Source organism: Myiozetetes cayanensis, unplaced genomic scaffold (genome assembly GCF_022539395.1).
Source record: "Myiozetetes cayanensis isolate MyiCay16 unplaced genomic scaffold, myiCay2020 scf16, whole genome shotgun sequence".
NCBI lineage: Eukaryota > Metazoa > Chordata > Aves > Passeriformes > Tyrannidae > Myiozetetes > Myiozetetes cayanensis.
Window position 1 is genome coordinate 5459644 of NW_026087270.1, and position 27047 is coordinate 5486690.

General features: G+C 39.9%; 1 long non-coding RNA gene across 1 annotated transcript; it reads right to left on the minus strand.

Moving 5' to 3' along the window:
* Nucleotides 1-5760: 5760 nt before the first annotated feature.
* Nucleotides 5761-26433, minus strand: LOC126637859 (uncharacterized). The gene is made up of 2 exons (XR_007628452.1): nucleotides 26303-26433; nucleotides 5761-5905 (listed from the first exon to the last, which is right to left on the minus strand). It is a non-coding gene; the product is annotated as an uncharacterized LOC126637859 (long non-coding RNA).
* Between the last annotated feature and the right edge of the window lie 614 nt (nucleotides 26434-27047).

Below are 27047 nucleotides of genomic sequence, written 5' to 3' on the forward strand. Positions count from 1 at the left end.
CGATCCAGATGCGAGTTGCATTTAAGCTCTGAGATTCGTTCTAAATACAAAGTTGCTTAAGTATGCAAGAATTCTATATAACAGGGAAAATGTTTGGAATTATATAGGTTTCTAATTCAATATGGGCCAAATCCCAAAGGACATAGTCAAAACTCCTGCTGACCTTTCTTGCCTAAGGAAGGACCAAGGGATTCAGGACTATGTGTAAATATTGCACCGAGCAAATGATAACTAATCATAATGAGTAAAGACTAGCATTCTAATTTTGAATTCTTTCTTTGAACAGTATTTGATTTTTGGTCTTTTAATTGAGCAAATGAAACTTGCTATTCCTTTTAAAAAAAATTAATACAACAGTAGCACACAACTTATTTTTAATGTTGAAACAGGAACTTTTGAGAGGCTTAACTGCCTTAATCAAACTTCAAAATACTTCATTGATCTCCAGCTGAATTGGGAAATAAAAATCTGCATATGATGTTTATTACACAAATCTTCTGAGTCCTGTTAGCTTTGATATTTTTTTCTTTTTTTCCTTAAAAAAGAAAAAAAAAAATCAAAGATGATTAAATACAAAGACAATCCTTTTCATGTATTGGCATATTATGCAAACTAAATTATGAGGACAGTATATACCTAGGGTATGGGATACTTGGCAATTACTCCACAATTACAAACCTTAGTGATAGTGGTATCTTACATAACGTAACTTCAGGTACAGCTGTTTGAACCTGCAGGGCTTCAAAATTTCAGCAATTTCCTTCTGGATTTTCAGGTTTTTTGCACTTTAGCCCCCAACACCCCTGTTCAGTCAGATTTGTAGGATTTCTTTTTTCCTCCTGAATGTTTTTGCTGAATATTACTAGAGTTTAATTAATTCTAAATAAATAATCCTAACAGTTGTATATATGCTACTGGTCAGCAGCTGTTGGTATTGAAAAATACTTTGATTTTTTAAACAAGGGAAGTGAGAACAGGTCTAGGAGTTATAGTTGCAGGAGATTTGTTTATGTATTTTGAAGGAATGAGTAAGATTTGTATTGCAGTTGTGATCATATCCCAGCACTCAGAGTTTTCTTTACGTCTACAATGTGAGAGGCATTGTACACATACACGAGGTGAATTTTTAAGTGTCATTATAGGGTCTTTAGGGCAAAAGATTTTATGTCATTATCCCATGGGATCCCAGCTTGTCTTGGTTGGCAAAAAGTAAAGAGGACTATCAGAATTCATTGGTGATATTTTTTTGGATGAAATTCTGTGTAATTCACAGAATAAAGGTGCAGTGGCATCTAGATGCCCTACTTGAAATTTTGACAACCTCAGTATGAAATAAAGAAGGAAAGGCAGCTAGGTCTGCATTTTACCCATTAGTCAGATTCAATATTACTTCAAAGACGTTCCAAATCTGCATTTGAGTACCATATGTTGACACTGTGTTTTGGACACTGGAGATTACTTGAAGTACCACAACCATGACTTGTACTCTTCCTCTGTAATCCTCGGTCTCCAGGGCATTACTGAATTCAGAGAGAAGCAAACGGAGCAGGGGTTTTTTTGTCGTGTGGAGGTTTTTTTCCCCTGTTTTTTTTTTCCGGGGCTGGAGCGGGGGGAGTCCTGCCTGTGTTGGGTGCTGCTTTCTTGTTCACCTCTGCGAATCCATGTCAAAATAAACGGAGACCTTATCTAGAGAGTGCCACACTTTGAAGTGCAGAGATGCAAATCCAAACATTGCATCACACTGTCAGATACAGAAATTAGTAGCATCCTGCACATCCTTTGAAGTTCAAGGCTGTGCTTCCATGGAGTATATTTCCATACAGAAATCAGATGGAAGCTATTCAGACTCAGATAGCAATAATGATTTACTTGCAGTAAATCTCACAGTTTTTGGCCACACTTAGGGTATGATTTACTAAATACTTTTTGGTCAGATGTTACTTATTAAGACGTTACTGCCTTCCCCCAACTATTTTTTAATTAAAGGCTAGAGATCTAATGTGCTTATTTTTTCTACACATATGTAAGAAATCAAATAACTATTATATACCAGATTATTTGCTTTTTGCATCTTTTTAAAATACTGTGATTTACAAACTTTGATAGAAGATAGAACTACTTGACTGCAGCAGCTATTTAATCACAGTGGAGAATATTTTAAAATGACAACTTCGATGGTGGTCTGTTCTGAACAATGAACAGAATAAAGTAGGTTGGATGTAGAACAACACATTGGTAACAGCAAAATTATCAGAGGTACTAAAGTCTAATATTTAATTGCTTTTAAAATAAATAGTGTCTCCTGTTCATGGCCCTGCAACCAGTATACTGTGACCACAGCTCCCTCTCCATCCCTCCTCAGCCCGCTGGCTCCTTGCAGTGCTGGCTCTCTCTCAGGGTATGTTTGCACGGTGCATAGCAAGAGGGGAAGGTCCAGTTTTCTTACATCTTATAACAAAAATTCTTAAAACCAGTCCAAAGCTTGATTCAACTGGCTTTGGGTCAGATCCAGCAGACCATATTTTCTTTGGCTGCACTTGTAGGTCTTCAGCACCCACAGCTGAGGCCAGATTTTTATAGGTGCTCGGTGCCTCACAGTCCACAGTGATGGTCGCAAGGTACTTGCAAAATCCAGCCTCCCTAACTGGCAAAGAGAGAAGGTTTTCCAGAGACCACTCAGAGCACCTGAACTTAAGCTTTAATATTTGCTCTGCTTCTTGAGCCACTTTCCTCACTGTCACCATGGCAGGGAACATGTCTGAAACTCTTCTCTGTGGAGATTCCCTTTGCTTCCAGTTTTGGGTCTTTGACTGTAGGAAGCTGGTGAACCATATTTGTTACATACTGAGAGAAAATACCAGTTCATTAGAGGACTATGCGGTCTAGGTTAAGATATGTGTTTAGGTACATATTTTTTTTTATCCAAATATCCTGACTGAGAGCCTTATTTCTGTATTCAGCACCTTCTGTGGGCTTCTAACAACACAAATCTAGAGTGAATTATCTTTCTTTACATTTAAAAGACTAAAATTTTCTTTTTTTCTCAATTCATGATTCTCTCTCCTCAAAACTGCTACTACTGAGTTCTTTGGGCTTACACTGTGTTCACAGGGGAACAAATGGGACTCCATTTATATAGTTTAATTACAATTTGAACAATAAATTATTTACTTGACCATGGGGGGCAGTTGTCTTTCACTTCTGATGATATCATTTGGAGAGAAGGGATCTTTGCAATATAGCTGCAGAACAGTAATGCATGCATGTATGTGGATGGGAAGTATTTGTATAGCCATATATTATATCCAAACCCTGAAAGGTGGAGGAAGGAATGAAAGAAAATGGAACTGCTTTGAAAAGAACAAGCCATGAACTAGGTCTATATTTTATTTCTTTCCACTGGGAAAAAAATAGAAGCAAGATGGGAAAAATGAGATTATTTCACATGGTTCTTGTTGTTATGCAGATTGCCCCTTTATAGCCATACGTTCAGCACATCTGGCTCCCTTGTGGGTTTGCTCTTTGAGCCGGGAGGAAAAATGCACAGTGAGATTAAGGGCAAAATAAGGTGGAAGGACAGAAAGGAAGAAATAGTTGTGGAGTGAGGACTAGCTGGACTAAGAAGGATTTCCCTCAAAAGCTACAAATCTGTCTTCTCTTCCTTTAAACCTTCCCATCTTTCTGCATTGAAAATTGCTCTCTCTCTCTCATAACTCTGTCAGTGGTCAGGCTGTGGGTGTGCCCTGTGAGCAGTGCCAGGTGGGCTGACCAGCTTTGCCTGCATTTGCTTCTCTGTCCTGGTTTTCCTGGGCCACACTGCTGTCCCGTGCACTTTTTCTTGGACCATAAACTCCTAGGGGCAAGAGCTCTGCTCTACATGTTTGTACTGCTCCTTGCACAGTGGACGGGTTAGCTACTGACATAAAGCAAATAATACCACCCCCTTTATTTTTTGGTTCTGAAGCAAAGGCAGCACCTGAGGCCTCCCCTCGTGGATTCCCAACGAGAACTTGTTTGCTGTTTCACACTGTGTCAATGGTTTGCTCTGCTCAGAGCGGACAGCTCTGGAAAAGCTCCCTAGGGAGTTCAGGGCTCTCAAGGCAGGGCATTGCACCTCTCCTGCAGGGAGGTGCTGCAGTGTTGTCTCAGCTGATCCGAAGAGAACATTGGGAGTGCAGTGCTGGAGCACGGGGAGAGATGACATTAGAAGCAGACGCTGTTCATGAAAATCTTATTGCAATACTTGTTCTTTTAATCCTAGACCATGATGGGACTTTTGAAGTTTCCATGACATTTATCCTCAACACGATCAATCTTGGGTAAAGAAGATGCTTGTTAAAGCACCCACATGTTTTACACAAGTACACACACACAAAACCCAGAAATAACCATCCTGTATATCTGCTTGCATCACAGAATAGACCGTCAGGCCCCCTTTGAGTCAGCCTCCTTCTTTATTGGATTTCTGCTTCTAATTTATTCTTTATTCTGTGAAATACAGCAAATTCTCTGAAATCTTGGGTACTCCTGCTGTGAAGTGTGAAGCTGCTGAGGACCTGACCAGCTTTGGTCTCAGAAATCAGTGTTGAGGCTCACTAAATTAATCTCAATCCCTAGAAGAGAGCCAAGTGGTTTTACAAAATGTTTGTTGAGGGACTCTGCATGAGTGATGCTCTGCATTATAGTTTGGAAAAAATTCCCCTCAGAGGAACTTTCTGGATTAGGTTCCTTTTGCTGGAAGAATCTTCCCTCTGCAAATGAGCCATTCATGGCTGTACAAGAGAGGCTGAAATGGCTCACATTTTTCAGCAGTGTAAGCCGTATCTTTTATCTGTTGTTCCACTTCCAGCTCCCTTTGCACTACATGACTGAGGCAATGCACCAAATAGGTCACATGTGTAAACTAAATCCTTATAAGATGTTAGCACCACTGTCACTCTCTCCACAATCTGTTCTCAACTCCTCTGAAGAAAACTATTTAAGGTTATTTTAAATTAGGCTTTTGAGTTTGTTTCTTGCTTCCTTCCCCTTAGAAGATACAGGAGCTTTACCAAATACTTTTAGACACGGGAACACAGGGCTGTCTTTTAAATGCTTATGGTGTATAAGGACAAAGAAATCCAATGAGCTGTGACAGCCATATAACCAGTGTCTGATAGCTGATCCTTGCAGTATGTCTGTGGTTAGATATGCAGCTCCCCCAGTGCTTCCCTGCGGGCTCTCCTTCCTGCTGCTCATAATGCAGCCTGCACATTTTGGATGCTCTGCTGCAAGCTGAAAGGAACTTGGGAGAAGATCTGTGGTTTGGATCTGAGCATTTAAAGGTTGTCACAACACTTGTTCTTCGTCTTGCTGAGCATGGGAGAATTGCATTCTTGCAGGCTGGTCCCCTCTGGGGTGCCGTTTGGCACACAGCTTTTTGTTCCACTGTGTGGTTTCAAGGTGAACCCGTTAATTCAATATGACCCTTTCAAGAAGTCCAAACATTACATGCTACAAGAGGAAAACAAAGCACTTAGTGGTATGAATCATGTTTTAAGATGGAGCTGAAGTGGTGTTTGTGTTGCCCCAAATAGTTTAATTTTCAGTGCAATAAATTTGTCTTATGGGAGGTTTTGAATTTTTTACGACTCACTACTTTTTAAATTTCAGTGATTTTGGTTTTGCTTTGCAGGGTGGGGTGGTGGGAAAGTGGTGGTGGGGGTAGACTGACTGGCCTTGGAGCCTTGTGATGCAGTCTACATGACCACATTGTTTGAATTACCTTTTCAGTTTACAGTAATCTTCAAACAGTGCTTTTGAAGAGTTTTCCCATTCTATAAGGTTAAGTCTCTGCTTCTGAAGATTTGCCATCAGAGCTCCTGCTCATCTGCTCCCTTGGTCTAAAATATCTGCTGACAGAGTCCTGGAAGAGGATATAGAGAACATGATGTCCTGGGTCATACTCTATATCCTATGGAATCTTTTTGTTTATTTAGTTGTTACAGACTAAAATAGTACTCCTGTGACACTTAGAGCAGGAGACTGATGTGCCAGGTAGCTTGAGTTTGGGGTCTGACTAGGCTTACAGGAATTGCTCAAAGGGGTGTTTTATTGCCCCTGGCTGAGGAAGGAAAACCCCACCATTTTCATTTTCATTAACCTAGTCCCCAGTGGACAGTCTTGTCTTCACAGAGCCTGGGTGTAACCAGTGTTGAGTGTATCTTGCTGTGATGAGTTTTCTACTGGATAAATCAGCACCCCTGAATCCAGCCCAAAGCAGCTAAATGTGGGATGAGGGGGGCAGTGATCTCACATCTTCATGTGGTCCACTGATAAATTTCAGCTGAGTCCTGCAGAACACTGTTGTTACTCAAGTATATATTTCATTGGTATCTGTATTAGACATAGAGCTTGACAGGTGCTTAAAAATCCTGGAGGATGGATATATGGTACCTCTCTGAACAGACAGGATTGTGTTGATTTTTCAACTGTGCAACGCTTAAGCACTGCACATTTCAACACATTTTCTCCAGTTGTTATCCTACCTGGAATTCCCACTACTGGAAATTACCAGGAAACATCTGAAATGTTGTTGCTAGGAAACTATTGAAATATTATTTCAATAACATTTGGCTTCCTGAACTTTTTAATATAGTTTATGCTTAGGAATAGTTTGGTGACTTTGGTGGTCTGCTCTGTATCATGCCAGTCATTCAACACCTTCCATTCAGTGTTGGCTTCAACCCACGAGGAACCACTGAACAGCGGGGAAACATAGGAAAGGGAAAGGCAAAGGAATAGCTGGGGGTGACAAGAAGGATAGCACTTTCCAGGATTTATTTGTGGAAGGATGGAGCACATGTGAAAGGAGAAATAATTTCAGAGAAGCAAAGGTAAATCTGAGGATTTAATTCTCTGTTATGCAGAGCCGACTGAAATTTTTTAATACATAAAAATAAGGAAAACTGTAGACATGCTATGAAGAACCCTCACATACTTGCAAGGAGTCCATACATTGTTTCAGTGAGGCAGGAAGAGAAACTTCTATAATTCATGAGTAGTGAAAGCTTTCTTTACTTCTGGGATAAATATTCCAACCCGTTAGGTATACTTTATATGTAACATTTAAATCTTGCTGAGTGATTAGTTTAAACAGCTATTTTTATCCCACATTTCAGCCCACAACTCTCTAATGTTAATTAGTATTAGGAAGGAAGTATGTTTTCTTCACATGCCATAGCAAATGTGCTTTATATAATGATTACAGAACTTGTTTGATCTTTTGTTTTTACTGAACACAGTCTACAGCACTGACGGCAAACTGTTTGGTTTTAGTTTTCTTGTGCCCTGGGCTGTTTTCCACTGTGTGAAATTGCTGAACTTTTTTTTTTTAGGTGCTTTTTTCACAATCATTGAAACTGTTGGAGTAAGATAGAATTTCATTGTGAAGTTTCCTTAAATTGCTGTCTTTCAGTTCAAACAGCTCCTGCCTCTCCCTGTTTTGGGTTGAGGGGCAAAGTAAAAACTGATAATGTAAGGAGTTTGAACAGAGGTGTTCAAAGGTTAGTCACAGGCTGTTCAGGTATTGCACAGACGACGTGAAGAATGTATTGGGGGTGGGGAAGCAAAAATATACAAGCCTTAGTGAATAGTCATTGCCAAATATTTGGAAATCAGTTATGTAGAACATCCACAAATGGGGTAAGTAGAAGAGTTTCTACTGTTGTTCCCATTATCCATTCATGATTGTAAATAATACCGAGATATTTTTAGCTGATACCTATACGCTCACAGAAATAAAGACGATTATAGAATTCTTAAAAGGTTTTTCTTACACTATTTTAAATGGAGGGGAGCTGCTAATTCAAGCTTTCTAGCTCTAGGAAGGAGAAAAGTATGAACCTGAATACAAATTTTTTACTCCTTTCTTTGGTACTTTGAAACTTCAGATCCAACACCTTGCCTGAATACCTCATCTCTAGTTTTTTGAAAGCTTTTCCTACAAAAATTTCCTAGAACTACATAAAAACACATGAAAGAAAACACTTACCCCGCTAGACCTGTATCATAAAATCAACCTGAGGTTTCTCTCAATTAATTTAGAATAAACCAGGCATATTATTACAATTGCTTTTCAGTTGTGAACCTGTTCTGTGAGGTGTCTGACAGCTACAAGTTTTGCTCTTCTTAGAACCAAAGAAAGTGGCATAGTTCTTTGTAAACAGTTACATCCCAGGATCAAAGCACTGATACAGCAAGTAGGCATGTCCTAGTCAGCCTGGAGGAATTAGTGGATTAAGAGCCATCTGTGAAATCTTTGGGACTGGACTTGAAATACTCTACAACTTGCAACTCAGCTCTACATTGACAGACAGAACTGATTTCTGCAAAACTGTACATGTATTTTGCGCTGTCGGTGGCTATAGATGCCAATTCTAGTTGGCAATTACCAGATCTGGAGTGCCTTTTCATTAATTAAATGTACCTCAGGCATCCAACATTCTAATCACTGAGGCTTCATTGCTACTGCACAACCTCCATATCTGTAAGTGTATGGGGATCTGCACTTGGTCAGTGCCAGGATTTCCCAAAGAAAGTTATGTAATTGTTTAGGCTAGAGAAGAAGGAAAGTAAAACCCCCAAAACAACGAAGGAAAAAGAAGGGTAAGAGGTAAAGAGTAGAAAGAGGAAAGGACAAATCTGGCTCTGTGAGGATCATATGCCCTCCTACCCCTGCCCTGACAGGTGCTCAGTCAGGGTTTGCTGTTTCTCTGATCAGATACATCCTTTGAGAAGAATTCAGAAAAATTCAGCTCCTGTTGCGATCTGGGGCTCAAGACTGTGTTTAACTTGCTAGCAAGAGGGATCAGTTGAAATACAGGTTGATCACCCTGTGATGCTGAACCCCAGCCTTTCCAAGGCCCCCTCCTTCACAGCCATTCCTGTCGTTCTGCTGCCTTAAGGTGCGAGTTCACGGGTCCAAGGTTTGTCTTCGTACCATGGCCCCCCGTTTTTGTTCCAGCTGGTTTTCTTTGGTTGTGCTTGCGAGGGAGATGTTTGGGGAGAGAGGCAGGGAGCCACCTACCCCGGCATAACGGGAGCTCTCGGTGCGGATGAGTGACAGCCAGCGGGCAGCGCTGAACCAGCGGCTGAGCGAGGGTCATCAATAATGCAGAATGAATTCCTGCTTCCCTCAGAGCTGAGAAAATAATACCCGGCTGGAATTGAGCGAGCAGTAGGGGACACAGCACCCTTGAGACGGCGGGGCTGGAACTCCTGAAAGGCGGAGAGCTTTGGAGAATTGAGTTTCTCCCTGCGTATGCCTGATTTCTTCCCCTGCCCACTTGGAAATTGAGAAGTCAATTGGCCTTTTATTGTTGGGATTGAAATGACTTCTCTTTGGTTTGTTTTTTTTTTTTTTTTTTTTTTGCTTTTCAATTAATTTTTTATTGAATTTTGAGAAAGGTAGATTTACAACTGCCACCACAAAGGAAAGGGGAGAGAAATAAATATAAAATATGCAGGCTGGGCAGTGGGGAGGCTGGGCTGGAGCCTGCACCCCTTCCCAGGCCTGTTGCCTCCTCAGGAGCACCCAGAAGTGACTGGTAGGAGGTCACTGGCACATGCTGCACCTCATGGAGGCTGTGAGGGTGTTCAGTTCAGAGTCTGTGGGGGAAAGTACCCAGCACTGTGTGAGGACAGCATCGTTATGGCCTTGGGGGCTGTTTCCACCGCTCTGTCCTACACCTTCACTGCTGGCCAGCTATAAACATGCAGCTGTATCAGTGTGTGCCCAAGAAACAACACTCTGCTGTGGTTAATCTGTTATTTTAAAAATCTAGGCATCATACATGTGTGAGATATTACACTCAGGAATATGGGCCTCTAAACATACCCATAGGTCTGTGTGTATCTGTATGCCCTGGCAGGGTGGCAGCCCCTGGGTGCAGCCCAACCACCAAACACAGTCCTCAACAGGTACAAACTGAGAGGGTCTGTTCTCAGAAATGTCTTTGTTTTCAGTAACAGTTCAGTTATTGCATAAATGCATTTAGGGTTATAGTTTGCTAGTGAAACATGTAGTTTTCTTTCTGCATGTAGGGGTGAAGGTCCAGGCTAGTGGGAGAAGGGGGTGTTGTTACAGGGGTTTTTTTGATTCATTTGCCTTGTCTGCAACCATTTTAACTGGAGACAGTGCAAAAGCAAAGAGCACCCCTGACATATACAACAATTCCTATATGAATAACGATTTGTGAAGGTAGCAGCATTCACAAATCAAAATAGTTGCAGGAATAATTACAATGAAAGTGAATAAAATAGCGACACTGAGGATCCAGTTTTTTTGTAAACTCAAATGTTTATGAATGTAGATTTACAGCAGTTGTCTATAATGATGGGCATCAATGCATACTAACAGTTAACCTCTACCTGTAGCTGTTCTCTACAGCAGGAAAATCTTATCATGGTAGTGCTCAGAAAAAAGAAACTCAGGTCACCTTGCATGGAAAATCATTGAATCTAGCAAAAAGCATTTCATCTGATTTTAATAAATGTAATCCCGTCTGTTATGAGCTGTGCCATCTGTAACATTATGCAATGTATCTCTTACGTACAGGAGATGTGACATTGTACATGGAAGTGGCAGTGACGTGACAGCGTCCGATAGCTCTGCTCTGCAGTGTGGTGGCAGCACTCTTCTGAAATAGTAAGACCCTTGTTTGTTTTTAAGATTTAAATTAATTTGTTTTGGCCTAAAACCCCTTATGTCATGGGTTCTGATCCCATTATTTAATTTTCAATTTATTCTGTTTTTGAAATGGCCACAAGTGAGACGGTAATGTTGTCTAGCTAAAGACTTTAGATTATAAGAAGTTCCAGATATTTCTGAGATGATCTTCTGATATAACAGCTTGGCATGGGTAAAAGTCTGACTTCTACTTTAACAAACTGGAATTGGAAAATATTTCTTACTTATCACATATTCTGTATCAAAGCAAAGATGACTGTGATTATTTACCAAAAATTGGAGACATATGTCAGGTTACAGTCTCCTAAAAGTCTCTGATATTCAATAAAAAAAGAAATTGGATTCACCATAGATTAGATGGTAGATTCTGTTTGTTTGAGCTGCCCTGTTTTGGCAAGTTATGATTAGAAAATGATTATTCCATCCTTAATGTTTAGCAGCATCCCTGAAACAGTGTGGGCAGATTAGCAAGAATTGCTGGTTTGTGTTGCTGTAGATGATATGTTTTCACAAATCTCCTTTGCACTCAAGGACATTCTGCCAGTTTACATCCCTGCTGTTTCATGCATTACATTTGGCTTGCTGGAAGCTGGGGTGAAAAGAGAGGCTGAAGATTACATGGCCTCCAGCATTTTGTTTATGAGAGCATCCTTCTAGTGATCAATGTGCACGTGGGGTAGAAGCAGAATTCCCCCTTGAGATGAGAATCAAAGTTGCCAAATGCACAATCTTCCCTCTCATTCTGCTGCTTTTAAAGCCAGGAGATGGTTGACTTTTCTTGTCCAGGAAGGGAGGAGACAATGGCAATGAACTCTGAACCTCAGTGTGGGAGCAAGCCTGTCCCTCCACTGCAGAGCCAGCACAGCAATGTTTTCCTCTCCATGACTGCCAGTGCTCATACATACCTCTCTCTCCATTGCAAGTTGTGGCTGTTCTCAAGTGTGAAATGATACAAAATGTAGGTTATGTTACTAAAAACTCTGAGAATAGTCTTATTTTCATGGCGCTGAATGTGAATTGAAAGTCCAAATGTAGAGTAAAACCCTGAGGTTCCTTTTTAGGCAAACCTTTTCTTTTTTTTTTTTCTTCTCATTTTAAATGAAGCTTGAGTCAGGACTTTGTACTCCCTGCTAAAAACTTAAGAGCCTTGTAAAACTGTGATCTCCTAACACAGTTTTGAATGGCCTTGCTCGAACACAGAAGGTCATTAGGAAACACTTCCTACCTGCTTTTCTGCTCTCCTGCCTGAAAGGTAAGGTCACAGTTCCTACAACCCTCAGTAGGTTGATCTGACTAAAACTTGCATTTAGGAGCTGCTTGCAGGTAATTCAGAAGCAAGGCTTACCAGTTCCTTAAAAATTTTGGTATTTTCTGGCAGTGATTGCTCTTGATCTGTACTCTGTTGCAGGCACTACCCCAGGAGACCTTTCACTTGTAGAATTAAATAATCACTTACCAATCTTTAGGTGATTTCCCCACAGAAGACAGGTTTGCTGTGATGACTCTGAAGTGCTTTAAATATTACATGACATTCCTCACATGAAATGAGTTCTAAATCAGTATAATTCTGTGTGTTTTGCTGAAGTGTGGTTGAAAGTTAAGGTGTGAGACATTGAATCATCCACTATGTAAGGAGCCAGGGGGACTGTTGGAGTTTCTTAGGACATGTTTTTTTCCTGAGCCTACAGCAAATGCAGTGCTTGACAGGCAGACAGTCTCATATTTTCTGGACAACAGCCTTGTAAGGTCTTCAGATATTTTTTCAATGTGCTAACTAGGGTATTCAGAAAATTGAGTGAAAATAACGACTGCTCAAGAAATACTAAGGATACTTTTGGATATTTTATGAAGCTTCAGTCTTGCTGCTTTTGTTTTTGCTTGGATCAGAATTGTTCAGAAGGCAAATGGCAAGAGCTGCAAATACTAGAATAGTGGGTGTTGCCTCAAAAGATTTCTAAAAATGATGACTGTGTTGTGATGACAGAACTGGGGCTCTGACATGCACCACTGAGGTCAGGGGGCTTCTAGAGAAATCTGCCTCATTTCATAACAAAGCACCTTTTCTTTTTCCCTGTTTACTTCCAAAAAACCAGGAACTGCCTGATCTATGGTTTGGGGAGAGAGTGCTGACTTTTCTGCACTGGTCTGTTTTTTTCCTGTCTCGGTGGCATGTCACTGCTTTCTGTATTTCATTTGAGAGAGCCATAGCAATGACCTGCCACCTCTCCCTCTGTTACCCAGTTAGGAGCTCTTCATCACTGTGGGGATGGTGTGAACACTCACAGCAGAAAAGAGGCTGATGAACCCTCCTTTCAGTGCACTGTACTCCCAAAGGCAAGGCAATACCTCACTACCATCTTGTGTTTTGGTTCGAACACAGCAGAGAGTAACAGAGGGTTACTGTGCCCCTGCATACTCCTTGGAGAATTTGTATGTTCTTCTTATGTGGCCACTTCCCCTCACCTCAAATATAAATTTCTTTAGACAGAGAAATTCATGTTTTGATCTTTTGTAAATGGAAAAAAGACATATCAAACTAAACCATTAAATGTTCATGCACTGAAAGAGATTTCACTATAAATAGAATGAAGCCCCTGTGGAATTCATTGCACAATATTGTGTCCTTTTGTTCACTTTGTTAAAAAGGGAGCCTTGCATTATAGCTCCTTTCCTTCTGAGCAGATTTTAACTGTATGTGAAATACCATATCTGAGATGCAGAATTTATCTTAGTCTATCAGCTGTACCGCTGTGTACATGCTGCTGCTATGTAATCCACTGGTGAAAATTGTATGATGTGTTATCATAAGTAAGGAGGATACAAATATTTGTGTAGATTTCCCAGTTCAGCCATGGAAGTTGTAGCATTATAGGTCCTCTGTTTAATAATATATATATATATATATATATATATGTATTAAAAGGAAAATAAAAGTCCTTCGTCTATGCCTTTTCACCCTTTGCCCATCTCCAAAACAGAGGCTATATAGTATTAATATGCGGCATTATTCAAATGTTATTGGTGGGACATTTATTTTTATTTCAAAAGTAAATTTTAAAGATCAGGAAACAAAAGAAAAATACCCTCCCCCTTCTTGACTGTTGGAAAATTTATGGATATATAAATGAAAAAGTTCAGTTAAAATTTACAATGACAGAGAATTTATTTAAGAAGCAGGACGGCTTTAAAATTTTCATATTACTACACAGTATCTGCAGCTATGCATACATGAAAGTAGAAATCAGAGTTTTAGTGGCTTGATCAGAAATCTGGTTGGATATCAGAAAGTAATATTTAAAATTGGGGTCTGAGTTAAGGCTCTATTTTTGGTGGTTTGCTTTGTGGAATGCAATAGCTGTACATGAGGGTGAAGCCTGAGAAACAACATGCAGAAGCTGATTTCCCAGTGAAACAGTCTCTCTAAAACTTATACATTTAAGTTATTTTGCCAAAGGACCTAGTTTAGAAACCTATGAGATTAATCTCATTATTAAATTACTGAAATGATCTTTATAATGGCAGAAAGAACTTGTCTTTGTGTTGAGGTGATCAATATATGGGTCTTACGTGCAAATTCACTCTGTCAGTAACTCCTGGTTGCTCCTGTGCCAGCATGTGAGGTCTGTGTGAACTCATGACAGGACAGGGGACAAGGTTTCTATTGTGTGTGGTCTTTGTAATTTCCTCATATTGAGATAAAGTAAAGGAGAGAAGATCCTTCTCTGCTAAAAGAGGCAGCACCTCAGGGACCAGAATTATTGGTATTTCTAGGAAGGATCCAGGTTCAAATCCTTGCTCTGGGTAATTGAGAGCAAGGGTTGGAGTTGGGTTTTACAAATCAAGATGATTGAGGTAACCAGCAGTCACAGAGCCTCTGTCCCTCTGAAGAATATTTACTCTGGACCGAACTTATCTTTGCCAAGTTTAATCAAACCCAAAAACTACTCTTAGCAGAACTCATTAATAAATATTTTTGAATAGTGTTGTTTCAGTATTTTACAAGCAGTAGTAATCAATTTATAAAACTGAGACCCAATTCCAGGCAATCTAAAGAACACTATCATCCTGCAGATGAAGAAGACCTGACTGCTGCCATCAAGCTTGATGCTCTTCTGTGTGTCTGGGCAAACTCAGAGGGTTCAAGGAGGTTTTGAGAGGAAGGGATGATGTGAAAAGCGAGGCATGAGGTCGGGGCTTGGCTTTTGTTACCACCTGCACAATATGTAATGAGCAGTCAAACAAAACACTGTTGTCCTCACACAGCAGGGACCAGGACAGGGGCTCTTGCTGTGGCTTTTTCCACCTGTGTAACAGGGCTCACAGCCCTGTCACAGCACAGATAACGTTTTCCACTAAAGCAAAGAGAAGGTTTACCTTTGGAAGCTCCGGCTTTTAGTGACCGATGGAGTTGTGGCTGCTGTGCTGGGGAACCTCCCCCTGCTCTTTGCGTCTCATCCCTGACATGGTTTCAACATCCCTTTCTCTGGGTGACTGTTTGCAGTGCACACCAAGTTCACGTCTCCTTGCAGTGTATGCTTCAAATGTACAGTTAATATCCAGCAGATACGTGGGAAGGCAAGCAAGCTACCTTTCATCTAATGTTTGTAACACAGAAAACCTTCAATATTGAGAACAGATAGACTGGAAGGTAGGTTCACATCTCTCAGCAAGAGAGCTGTAACTTAAATCTAATACACCTGATCAAGGCTTTCTCTCTGCCTTGTAGGTATTTTAATACAAATGTGTCTTTCATTTGACTGATTGAAGGTCTCCAACCTGCAATAAATGAAACATCTGATCCCCTTGAATCCAAATCACTTTTTCTTTGATTTTCTTTTACTTCTATTTCTTCTTTCTTTGTTCTATGGCTAGAGTCGAATTTCCCTTTAGAAATTGAAAGAATGTGTGTGGGTTTTTCTGCTCCTCTTACAGTGAGCCTGTGCAAAGGTCGAGTGGCTAGTTGACTAGCATATTAAGACAGAATTCATTTCACAGGCAGTCTGTAGTGATGTGCTTTACATATCATTATCACGCTGAATTGAGAGAAACTGATTATACAAATTAGTTACTGTACTGTTATTCTCCAAAGCCTTTTATTTGCATAACCAATAGATTTTATGCAAAGAATATCCTGAAAAATCACACATGATCATGTATAGTTGAAAGAAAGTTGTTATTATCTAGGTAGAAAAATAAGTAGACACTTACAATTTAAGTTTAAATTATTGTGTATCATAATATTGAGTGTATCAATTAGCTTATGCCAGATGTGGTCTTTATAATAAAGTTCCTGTAAACACGATTGTGCCTGCAATCCAGCGTGCTGGGAGCTGCTGATTCCAATGTTCTCTATAATTATGTCTTTGTATGAATCAATCAGTTTAAATATAGAGCGACAGTCTGTTAAAGCCATGACCTCCGTTGGGTTTATTTTTTACTTGGGTAGTCATGTCTCTTTCCAGATGTCAGTGACATAATTTGTATGCTCAGCATTTCTTGTGCAGAGATTTTTTTTTGGGGGGTGAGTAGGGGGAGGAGGGGAGGAGAACCTTCAGAAGGAGATGGGAGTTGGAAATATTAAGCTGTAGAATCACTGGAAGTGTTGCTTTTAATCTATAACCATAACCACGTTTGTAGTGAAGTGTTAACTCTCCTACACATGAACACAGTTAGTCTTTGCATAGATATTGCACTGGGTATTAAAATGTATGTCAGGCTGGAGAACAAAGAGCACGTGACATTATGGACTGAATTCATAGTTACAATAAAAGGAGCAATGAAAATTCAATAAGGGGACTGGAACCAACAGTGTCTTTGTAGTTTTTATCTCTGCTAGAGTTTCCAGAGGAGCTGTTAGTGATTAAGGGCCTCATCCTGCGCACGTTGGCGAGCGGTTCCCGCTGCCCCGCGAGCGGCTCCGGGCGCTGAGAGCTCCTGCCGGCGGACACGGGGCTGGGAGCACGCGGCTCTGTGATCCCCACAGCTCCGAGCTGCTGGTGGGCACAGGGGGTTTGGCAGGATGGGACCCGACAAGGAACGGAAAGCAGAGGAGAGCAGTCATGTAAAGTTCATTTTGCCTTTATGAAACTTTCTAGGGATTGGAAACATGCACAGCAACATCCAGTTGGCAAAAGAGATGAAACACTGATGTGTGCTGTGTATGAAAACTAGACTTCATGGTTAGTAGGTCTCCAATGTAATAGACCTGAAAATAAATCCTTAAAACTGTTGCAACCTTTTTCACCATTTCATTTCCCTTACGTTTCTGTGTTTTCAGTAAACACATCTTTGATGCTAAAACCGAAAGTGTTTTATGTGCTGATTTTTTTGAACGGAGACACTCACCTTACTTTAACTTCAATGGAATAAGATTGTGTTAAAAACACCAATACTTTTCTCTGACAAGATGTTTGGAGGCAAGTCTGATGCATTTCAGAAATGTTTTTTTTTTCCAGTGAAAATTTAGGTTTATTTTATTAATCACAAAATTCTAGTCTTGAAGGATAATTATACAGAATGTTCCATGTTGTATAAGGCATTTCTTTGCATTTTAATTAGAAGGAATTATTTTATTTCAATGTAACCTGTTTTTATTGCATTCTTTTGTGCACCTATAAACTTTAATAGCCGTAGACAGTGGTATTCTTTTGGGACTTTGTGAGATTATATGTCTAACGTAGTTTCAAGGGAGTTACATTTTTATTTCTTTTAAACTTCTGAAATAATGATCGAACTTGCAGCCTTTCCTTTGTGTTTTTTCTTTGGATTAGTTTCAAGTTGGAGTGAAAGCCAGCAATTGTGAGGTAGCATGGATTTGACATTTTCTCATGTACCCTGCATATTATTTGCAGTAAGATTAGCATCAGAAGGACTGACTTAGATCAGTTGTCTTTGCTTATGCACACCCTATGTTTCTCAGATTGTTGGGTTTTTTTTTCAGGGGGGTGTGTGTGGTGATATTTAGTTTCCCTGTCAGAGCACACTGGATCAGCTCTAGCAGGGTGTTTGTGTCAGGGGACTTGCCAGGTAGAGTGTAGGTGGAGGATAAAATGAAAGCAAAGAAGGTACTGTAAAAAATTAGACATTGGAATGGGTACAAAGGAAAACCCGTGTTCTTTGAGATTACAGTCCTGAAATGAGCAGCAATGAGCTGATAAAGCAACAGGGTCCTGTGTGGATAGAAGAGACTGCTTAAAATCAAGATCTAAATGATTTAAACACTCCTGTGTATGGATTATAGTTGTCCTCAGCTAGGGGCAAATTCTGTCTCTGGTGGCACGTGCACCCATTTAAAATCAATGAAAGCTGGAGATGTGAGAGACCAGGTTTGGTGCTTTAGCTTTTGCCTTGTGTGACTGTTAGCAAAGAGTTCCCCTGAAACACATGTGGGTAAGTTAAACTTGTCACCCTTGTGACAAGAATACTCACATAAGTAGCCATAATAGTATTAGTTCTTGCAAAATATTTAAAGAATCTGGCCTTTGGCTACTAATATTTTTCAGATGTCACTTTACTTTTCGCAGTATAAGAAAAGTTACATTTTTACCCTGGGTAGTAGATTTATTTTGAAATTAAGTAAATGGCAGAATGCAGCTTTCTCCCTCTCCTGCATAAAACCTCTTTTAAGTTCAAAGTGTTCAGATACATAACTCTAAGCTGTCTCTTCCTGATGCTCAGTGGGCTACCTCGCTTTTTTTAAAATTCATGGCGGGGTCTCAGAGCAGGGCTGGCAACCTCAACTAAAGTAACTGCTGCTTTTATTTCCCCATGACTTTGGTTCTCTTTTGAGGTCTCAAAAGACCACACAAACCAGCTGAGCAGAGCAGGAAGAGAGATGAAAGATGGAGATGGTAATTTTCAGAGAGAAATTGTGTTGCAGCTGATGAGATCTTTATGACTTCTACTTGAAAGCCTAAATCAGCCCATGTTCAATTAAAATTACATCTAAATTGAGCTAAATAAGCTTTTCCTGGTTTAGAGTTTCCATATTAAAGTTTTGCACATCTCTGAATAGCAATGGCAAGTTCTCAGGAAGCTGAAACCATGAAAGATCCGAAGTGGATTTTAAAGGCCACTCCTGCCTCCCACCCTATAATTTTTGCAATGTTGAATGCTAAATTAGCCACAAAATATAAATAAAAAGAGTACTTAAATAATTACTATGTTCTCTCTAAACATTGTCTTAGTTGCTCGTACTTTGGTGTTTTAAAGTTAATTGTGGTTTTGTTTGGCTTTTCAACAACTTGCTAAAAAAACACAGGTCTCAAGCATGAGTGCAGGTTTATCCAAAAAGGTTAATTCAAGAAGAGTTAACCAACTCCTTTCTCTAGAAGTGAAGTAGCAAAGGAAGAACAGGGCCGGACTTGGCATTCAGTAAAGTCTCAGATTGTATTACAAGTTTCCATCATCTTGGCTTGGCTCAGATTTACTTGAATAGGTAGTGAATTGGCAACGTTTTTTCTGGTGGAGATGTCATACTCAAGCAAGTCTGACTTTTTACAGAGAGGTAAGCAAAAAGGTTCTTGGAGATTGGTCACTGAAATTAAATCTTCAGTGTGAAATCCATAAGGAGTCTGAGAAAGTCCTTGAAGTTTCTACTGAAATGAGTAATTTCAGAGAGGTCATTCAGGTCCTTTAAATCAACGAATAAATTCTTGCTTTATAGAGGAATAATCACCTGTAAACAAATACACCCCCTTGCAAGGATTCTGAAGCCGTTGCCTGCCAATGTTAGCACATTGGCTCCTTTCATAGTTCTTGCAGATCACATTTACATAAGAACCCCGCTGCCAAGCACTCAGCTAAAAGCTGCTGGTGTAATGTTAAGGCATTTTTTGAGCCAGAGCCACTTTATAAAGGAAAAAAATGCTTGCTTGACACAGACCAAAAATGACAGTGTAAGTGGATCACCTGCCTGAAAGGCTCTCAGGCAGTACTGCCGTCCGACCCTCATGTCATCCTCTCCTGACCCCTCAAGAATTCCTTTGATCTCCCGTAAAGGCATCAGCCCCCAGCACTGTCATTGCCCCGCAGGAGGGGCTGCCCTGCCCAGGTACAGGTGCTGTGGTTGTGGTCATCCCTGGGGTGCTCCAGAAGCTGCTGCTCTGTAAGCCTGAAACATTCGGTGGAACAGCTGCAAGTGCCTGAATGAAGGGTTTAATATTTAAAAACTTAAAAAGGAGGAGAAGCCTCAGCATTTTCCTGTGCAGTCTCTTTCCTCTTCTTGTAAAGCTGCCCATCAAATTAACAAATTCGTCATTGCTTTTGATTATTTTTTGAACATTACCATTTCACCAGGCAATGGATTGCTTTTGTACCTTTCTGCAAAGACTTCTCATCTGGAGAGCAAGGCTCCTGTTGTGGTTTTCAATCTTTATGTAAGTGAGCATGCTGACTCACAAAGCAAAAGCTGAAACACTTACAGAGGTTTTGTATAAAATCCTTGGTTATGACAGTTATTCACCTTCTCATTTTGCAGACTGGCTGGCCTTATAACACATAATACTGCTTGGTTATTACAACTCTGAGGAGTTTCACCAATTTTGCAGGGACTGTAGCAGTTTGCACTGTGGATGAGATTTCAAAGCATAATGAAAGCATTTGTGAATCTGTTTTATTTCGTGTAGCAGTGGAGTAGGAGAGCTTGAAAAGCAGTCTCCCAGCTGAGCAGGTGGCAGCTTTCAAATGAAGGGTAAAAAATTCTTAGGACACCCTAATTTGATCGCTTGTCATGACCTGGCTCACAGACGCCACTGAACATCAACAGTATTTGAGTGCCTGGGTCCTCCAGGACCCTTTGAAAGTCTCATCCCATACAGGAGGGTTGGGATCCATATGGTGAAATCAAAGTCCAGCCAGATGTAGCAGGAATTTGTACGCTACTACCTTGACTCCTTGTACCAATAAAGAGATGTTTTTGTAAAATATGAACAAACTACAATTTCAGTGGAATGTAATAATTTTCAGCTCGATTGTGCTGATGGCACAGAGCCCAGAGCCTGGAGCAGCTGTGGAGGTGACGCCTCCAGGAGCACAGCCGGGCCCTCACTGCAGCTGGCTGTGGAAGGGAGAGCCTGTTGTCCTCACCCCTGCTTTGGACTGAATTGTGCCTCTTGCTAAACAAGGAGGGGAGTGCAGCTCTGCCCGGTCAAGTTAAGTTGCATAAGATCCACTTTTTAAATATTTTCCCCCTAGTTTGAAGAGGGTACTTAAAAAAAAAAAAAAATATTCTTGCAAAGTCACATTTAAAAAAGCTTTTGAATTATGTTTTTCAACTTCTGAATTTTTCTTTTGACCTTTTCATTTTGTATTTTTTTCATCGCTGCAAATACATAATTTCTTTTAGGCAGTTAGGAAAGGAAGCAGATTCATATCTCTTCATTCTATGAGTATATTAAAAGGCGATATCATGAATCTGCTGATTCACTAAAGGAGATTTAATTGATGCTTTTCAAAAGTGTTCTTTATATGAAAATAACATTTTTCATCAAGTCAAACAACCACCAATATTTTGACATTTTTCAAATAGCTTTTCTGACTTGTTCTGCCACAAGCAAAAGGAAAGATATTTGAGAATCACCACAGTCTGGCCGTTTCTTAAACTCCTGCTTACTGCTCAGCACAACCTTAGAAATTAGCCAGCAGCATGAAATGTATAACACCAGAGTGATGCATTTCTTTAGTAAACAGACTGAAAATAAGGTGGGAGTGCAGTATTTCTCTCCATTGTAATATGTTGATGAACCTGTCAGAGCAAAGACAAACCACTCTGACTTCTCTGCCTGTTGGAGCACAGCAGCCAGGATTGTAACTGAGACATCACAAGACAGGTGCTTTGAAAATTACAGAATTTAGGAGAAGGATCATGTGGCTTTCCTGTATCATCAAGAGGTTGATCCTTTCAGATTTCAACACCCTACATCCCTATTTGCTCCTTGATCGTATGTCTTTTATGTTACTAAATAATCCTGCAGATTTGAAATGGCTTTTAACATAAGTAATTCATTTATGTGCCTATGACCCAGCAGAAGTCTAATTTAAACCTTTTAAAGGTTATTTTATTCAGAAGTGAGTTTCCTTATTGCACATAATCACTGCTAATCATTGAGGTGATTCCCAGGTATGAGGGATGCAGAATCCTCTCCCAGGAATGCTCTCAAAAGTCTGTAATTTTATGAATAAAAAAGATCACAGCTATAAGCAAGATTGGTGGTTCTGCAGAATCTGAGAGCTGCTTGCTTATGCCTTTGTTCTTTCATTTTTTTAAATGTGTTATAGATTTTAAATAAATCAAGGAAAATATATAAATTCCACACTACACAGAATATTTAAAATCTTTTTGGAACTGGGCCTTAAATGCTATCTGAAGGTCTGTAAATACCTGCAGTAGTTTACTGTTGCTAATGTGGTAATTACGTTTCAGCATCCACTCACACTTATATTCTTTCTGTTTGTGTTCAGCAATACAGTTCATTTGAAAAGTGCATAAAATATAAATATCCAAACTTCAAAGATGCTGTAGTAGAGGCAAATTGCCAAATGTTCTGTGATTTTCTCGATAGTTTTATGATAACATAAAGCCAGTGTTTCATCAAAGATTTTTTTTTTTCTTCAAGAAGGATTGCACCAACTAGATATAAATTATAAATCATGTTCTGTTTTACATGTGAAATGGGAGCTCTGAAGTGTATCACACTTGAGCAGATGGAGGCTAGGTGTTTTCATGTTTTTCTGAGCCTGTTTTGTTGTGATGCCATTTTCTATATGTTCTATCCTTAAATTCCTTTGCATACGGGCAAGGAACTATAGCCTAGTAAATACAATTATTGACAAGTGTTACTACCAACAAGGGCAATCAGAAAATCATCAGTAACACAATGCACACCCCCCTCCCCACCCCAAAGCCTGAATGACATTTGTAACACACAGAGTAATGAGCTAATTGAGCAGCTGTTCAGGTTTCGTGACATCAGAGATTTTATTTAACAAAATGAGTGATCAAAACCAGTGAATTAGAAAATGCTAAATATGTGTTTTATTCAGGTAGCCAAAGCTGTTTCTGGCTTTATTCCTTCTAGAAGCACGACTGAGTTCTGGTACAATTTAGAAAGCTGGAATGAAACACCTTTGTATGATGCTGCTTAAATTACAGCCTGTTTGTTCATTATTGTTAATAACCACTATTGTGTTTACAAATTGCAAATTGAGCTGAGATTTCACATTTCTTTGATAGCAACTTCTTTACCAGGTAATAGCATTAAAATCATATGACATTTGAATGAAATCATTTCCTGGCTCCGTGCGCTTGCAAACTGCTTTTAAGAATGAGTGGGAAAGGCAGCAGAGGGAAGGAGCAAGTTTTGCAGAGCAGAGATGAGAAAATGCAGCCTCTGTGCGTGTTACGCAGGCAGAGGTGAAAGCAGAAAAATGGAGAAACAATTTTTAGCCAAGAAAATAACCAGAGTGGGCTCCATAGACTTAGATTAAACCAGCTGTAAACCAGGAATTTCCGCCGTTGTTATTGCCCAGACTTTGAGCACTTTTATCAGCTGCATGTGTTAATAGCTTGTTAATGATTGATGCTGAGGTCTTTTATGACACCAAATGAAAGTGAGAAATAAGTGCAAGATTTCGAGGTGACTTTTGCAGTCACACTCTTTGAGCTTCTCTGTGCAGAATTTCAGCTACGTTTTAAAACATTTATACGTGCCAGGATTAGACAGGTTACTCTGCAACTCAGGATAATTGAGAACTACCCGGACTGGGCTGTGCATTCAGTCCTGCACTGAACAGGAAAAATACAGCAACCCCCAAAATGAAAAGCTAAATTTTAGGTGATGCAATTCTGCCAGAGTTTATTAAGGAGGGTAAAAGGTATAGCTGACTTGGTATGCAAGGCAAATAAATACCGGATTTGGCGAATCCTGTGTAAAGAGAGCACATTAGCACAATGCGTTTCTCGGCTCCATCGGCCGTGATTTCCAGAACTTCACACGGCCGATCTCCATATCAGCTGCACTGAGCCTGTCTGCTGACTGTGGGCTATTCGGGGTGGTTATTTACCTCATGTGTAACCACAGCCCTTCCCTTTTCTGCCAAGTAAACTAAGAATCGACAGAAAACTGGAAACACTGGGTACTTGGTTCAGGAAAGCAGAGGAAATGAGTAGGTGTCTGTAAAATTTAATATGCATTTATTTTTCCCTGTTCACATTATTCCTTTTTACCATCACTGCTTGCCTGTCATAAATCCAATTAGTGAGCTTTCTACATTGCAATAAACTGCTTTTCAGGAAGAAAATTTGTTTTGTGAGCAAAGCCTTTTTCCTTCCCACTATTGTAATTTGCTGGTTTTTCACTGCCTTACAAAGCATTTAAATTAAAGCAAAATTAGCTCTAGTACTGCAATTACTGCACTGTTCTCTCTTCCTGCTGTTTTTTCCATTTCCGAACAATTTTGTTCTAGCAAATATTTCTCAAAGGATGAAACAAAAATAGATATTAAAAAATTCAAAAGAAATACTTAGGTCCAGCCCAGAATAAGAAAAAAACCTAATTGCGGGTGCAGTTGTGTAAGATGTGAGAGATCCAGGTTGAAGTCCATGGCCTGAATCAAGGACTTAAACCCAGATTTGTCATGCTTTGAACAATTGTTCTAACAGCTACAACTGTCCTGTGGTTTCTAGATTTGAAAAAAGAAATTCAGTTGAACACCTAAGAAAAATCCAGCATAAAAGGGATTGTCAGAAGTAGTATGTTCTTGTAGAAGTTATATTTCCCGCAAATAGGTATCTTCTGAAAGAATATTACAGGTTGTTTTGTTCAGCTATTTATTTTCCTTTCCTTTAATCAAGTGAATTTTGACTCATAACACACACCAGAGGCTTAAATACTTGTGTTGGTTTCTCTAGTCTGTGTTAACTCTCCATGTTCCAAATGTTACAGACTTTAAATACAATGAGAGAATATCATGAACCTTTCAAGATAACTTTGGAATAGAGTAGCCCTTGCTTTTGGCTGTCATCCTGGATTTGGGTTAATTTTTTCTGTAGTATTGTGGTAATGAGTAATTCTAGGAATTGGGAACCCTGCTGTATATGTAAATGACACTGGTGAATTGTCTCTGGTCACTGTGTCCCTTATTCTCATTATTTATTCATGCTTTTTTTTCCTCAGAAATAACAAATTAAACCTTGGGAGACTTGGAGGTTCAAAGGGTCGGTCATTAGTCTTTACTAAGTCCAGTTCAGGAGAGATTAGAACAGGAAACACCATTAAATTTAACGTTTCAGCATTTCACTGAACCTAAATTCAGACAGCACTACCACTTTCTTCAAAGGATACACAAAAGCCTACTATAGTATAAAGAAACTGATTTCTTTTTTCATATCTAGTCATTGTTAGCAGTTCATTCCGGTTTCCGAGACATTAGTGGGTTTAGATATTCATTTATGTAGAATAAAAACTGGCAGAAAATCTTGATGAGTTTTCTGACTGCAGCCACAGCCTGTATGCTCTTTCCTGACTGGTTCATTGCAGACCAGACTTCTTACAAATGAGACCAAGGCTGCAGGGGAGTGATATCTATTAGCAAATTAAGAAATGGTGGCTTAGAATATATAGTAATCATCAGGAAATTGCCAGCTCTCGCTGTAATGCAGCATCAGAGAACGATGGCTCTTTTTTCAAAGGAGATTTCTGTAAGTGCTGCTATCAAATGCTGACTCTATAAAAGGAACCACTGTAGAACATGTACAAATACAAGAGAGGCAGAAGTGGCCAAGAACTTCATATTTGTTTTAAAAACTGTATCCTTTTTTTACAATCTTTAAAAAACCTACTAGAGACAGTGATGCTCTGGAGATGCTCAGAGAGGGCGACTGCAGCCTGGCAAAGTCTGTCGGCTGGCTTGCCTGGGCAGATGTCTGAAAGGGCCATGTCCAGGAGAGAACCTACCCTGGTGTTTCCCCCCAGGATCCCTGAATCATCTCCTGCCTGTCGCTTATTCTGCAGTTAAAGGCCCAGGAAATAAAAAAAGGTGGTTTACTCGTTGGGGTAAGAGCAGACGCATAAGTAATCACCATGGATCATGCTGTGGAAGTTCTGTTGAAAAATGGAGGCTTCTGTATTGTCACAACATCTTTGACATCTTTATGTCTCATTATAGTTTACCAAAATTATTAAAATCCATGTTTTTTATGGTAATTTCTGGGTGCATACAAACTGTCTTTGGTTGCCATCAGTAGAAAAACACTTGTAGGAGGAGACCATTCTCCTTTTTTATGGAAGAACAATAAAGGGTGTAGCACCCAAATCAGTCCTGAATTTAAGTGTTAGGAAGAGCTGTGTCAGCTCAGCTGCATGCAAGGGAATTGGAAATCGGTCTAGAGTTGCAGGAGCTGAAGACACAGTAAAGTCTGTGCCACATGGTGGTGAGGCCACATGGAGAAAGCCCAACACCAGCCAAGCTCCTTGCAGAGGGTGGCTTCTCTTTCTGGTTTGGTGTTACCTGAAAAGCCAAAGTTCAGGAAAGTGTGTGTCTGCATTTGGGAATATATAGCAATGGTCCACCTACCTGGGTGAAAAGCAGAAATGGCAGCACATCAGGAGTTCCCGGAGGGTGGAGGGAGAGAACCTTCGCCTTTGCTAACGCCGAGAAGTGAGGTGTGCTCCTGCCTGGTGAGCAGGATCTGCTCTGGCCCCAGGGTGACGCAGAGACTATTTGACTGTCACCACACAGTTTGTCAAGGACATGCACACTGGGAGCGACAAACACTCCAGAGAAGTATTTGCAGTGAATCAGCAGGTGCTGGTGTGATAAAACAGACAATGCTGCAGCGAAGGTGGATTAGTTTTTCTTATAAATTTATGATGAACCAAGAAAAAGTCCATAGTCATCAGTGAAACAATTTATTACAAGTTATTTTTAACTACCAATAAAAAGAATTGTGGGTTTATTAGGCCATTAAACTGGTTTCATTTTAAGAACGTGTGAATTCACTGGGATGGTCTCTGTTTTCCCTGGGTTTAATGAGAGGAAACTGATAGGGGAGCTTTGAAATAAAGATAGAAGGTGTCGCTGATGAGCCAGCCAAATCTCCTTAAAAGCTGAGACAGTTTTTTTCCAGTAGTCCATCTTAACCCTTTAAAAATATTTTGATTAGCTTAAACTTTGTAAAAATTCTGGTTATCATTTTATTTATTGTGAGGGAGAAATCCTCAGAATGTTGAAAAGTTTACCAGGTTGAAATGATAACAATGAAAGATTTTTTTGGACTTCAACAAAAGAGCTATTTAAAAAATAAACTGTACAGATATCA